Source organism: Colius striatus, chromosome 4, assembly GCF_028858725.1.
Source record: "Colius striatus isolate bColStr4 chromosome 4, bColStr4.1.hap1, whole genome shotgun sequence".
NCBI classification, from domain to species: domain Eukaryota; kingdom Metazoa; phylum Chordata; class Aves; order Coliiformes; family Coliidae; genus Colius; species Colius striatus.
The window spans coordinates 56,164,652-56,167,011 of NC_084762.1; positions in this window are offsets into that span (position 1 = coordinate 56,164,652).

Below are 2,360 nucleotides of genomic sequence, written 5' to 3' on the forward strand. Positions count from 1 at the left end.
CTCACAACTACTCTGCAGAAGCTGCCAAAGTGAAAAGCAAAAGCTTTTGAACAGAGATGAGAAAAGGATTCTTTCTGACCTCTTGTCACTTACTGGGCTAAAACTATTCATGAAATTAAAAAAAAAAAACAAAACAAAAAAAACCAGCAAGTCTGAGTATTAGAAGTTGTTGACAACCTTCATTTGTTCGTGCAGGTGCACAGTGACATTTTTGCAATTCTGATGAGATAATGAAGAGAGGTTTGTTGCAGCGTGGTACATCCAAGACACAGGCCGTCCATCTCCTGCTCAGCTCTGGCTTGTTTCTAGCAGAGTAGCTCACACTGGCCAAGACCAAGATTTGGCCTCGTCTTTATCCATCTGCAAGTCCTTAAGGTCTTAAATGGCTTGCAGGAATAATAAACATGCACTCAGCATATAATTAAAGCATTTTCCTGCCTTCATTGCAGATGTCAGTACTGTCCTCCGTCATGCTTCCCCCCAACCCATCTCTCTTGCATTGAATTTTGATGGGTTTAAATTCTTTTCACAGTTGCTGCCTCTTGCAAAATACTCAAATTTATTTCCTTTTTAGATTTCAGACCAATACCAAAGTTTAAAGAAGATCATTTAAGCAGATGTATCATGAAAAAGAAATCTCAAATGCAAAACTTTAAAGTCAGCTTATAAAGATTTTAAAGACTCAGTTACTTTCATTGCAGGAAAATTAAACTCCATTTATTCTTGGATGCAACATAAGAGTAGAAATGAAAATTAGGAAAATGAAAAAAAAAATCAAAAAGAGAAGATTAATTACCCTAATCTGGAGAAAGGTAATTGTATTTCTTTGTTTGAAAGCAAGTTAGTCATCTGCTTCGTGGCAGCTAATCTCCAGTCATCTCTAAATCTTGACACCACCAGAGGGAAGGAAGGAAGCTGCTGGCACACACTTCTCTTCCTAACGCTGAAGCTCTACCCACACCGTCATCACACAGCCCTGAAGTGTTCAGTCTGCCACCATGGCATCTGCCCACCTGTCCCAAGTCAGATTTTGGAAGCATGAGGCTGAACAAGTTAAGTGAGCTAACAGTCCTCAATAGCAAAAACTAAAGTTAATCATAATTTGTCAGTGTCCTGGTTTAGGCCCATCAGGGAAAAAAAGACCACGATTAGCCTCAAGTACCAAAGACTTGAAGATTGCCAAAGGGCAGGGAGAGCTTAATTGCTGCTTAAGGTCCAGGACAAAACAGACCAGGCTACTCAGCTTGGGGAAGAAAACAGAAAATAATTAATGCAACACCAACTAAAACATAACTATAAAACCCCAAAATATAACAAACATAAAACAACACAGAGTGGCACAATGATGAAGAGTCCGACCAGCTCTTTAAGACCACGTTCTTCCCACTCCTCCCCTCTTCCCAGGCTCAGAGCCATGATCAGGGTGTTTTTATCTCCTCCCAGACTGAACGGCCCAGGGGCGCAGGGAGTGGGGGTTTCAGTCAGTCTATTCCTGATGGCTTCTGCCGTTTGTCTCTCCTCAGGACAAGTGGGCTCTGCACCAGTCCTCCCTGCACCTCTGTAGGGTACCTCACACACAGAGTAGCCCTGCACGGGCTGCTCCGACATGCATTTATCCCAAAAACTGCAGCTCCTCTCTGCCTCTCGTGTGGGGCTGCTCTGTGGCGCACAGGCTCTCCAGCACGGCCTGCACCATGGCTGCCTCCCCACACAGTCTCTTGACCATCCGGGTGCACTCACACGGAGCTGCTGGTGGCTCTCAGTCCTGCCATGGCCCTGCATGGGTTGCAGGGGTACAACCTGCATTCTCACCACGGCTTGCAGAGGGGTCTCTGGTCTGGTGCTCCTTCTTCCTTCTCTGACTGTGCGGTCCACGTGGTCGCCTCCATCTTGTATCACTCAAACTCCCTGCAAGTGCTTCAAATTCCCATCCCTAAACAGTGATGGCAGAGGTGCCAGATTGGTCCAGTCAGGCCGGAGGTAGGTCTGAACCCAGGGGCCGGGGGAGAGTCCAAAAGCTCTTTACCAAGTCTGCACTGCAACCTGCTCCCAGTTACCAAGCAAAAGCAGCTCCTCGCTAAACCATGACAGTCAGACAAAAAACAGATGCAGTAGAAAGTTTCATGAATTAGTTGAAATTCAATGAAAGCTTTTAGTCAATTTTCCTGATTTTCCAACGTTACAAGCTCTTTCCCATTTGCTCTCTTGGGACCATGGATGCAAGACCTTCCAGGACCTACAGGCACAGACTTGCCATGAAATAGGTGGATGAACCTGTAGTCTGCAGTTCCCTGCTATGGCAAAGATTCTCCAGGACCTCTAAGACACAGTGAGCACTTCAACTCCTACAGATATCTCAT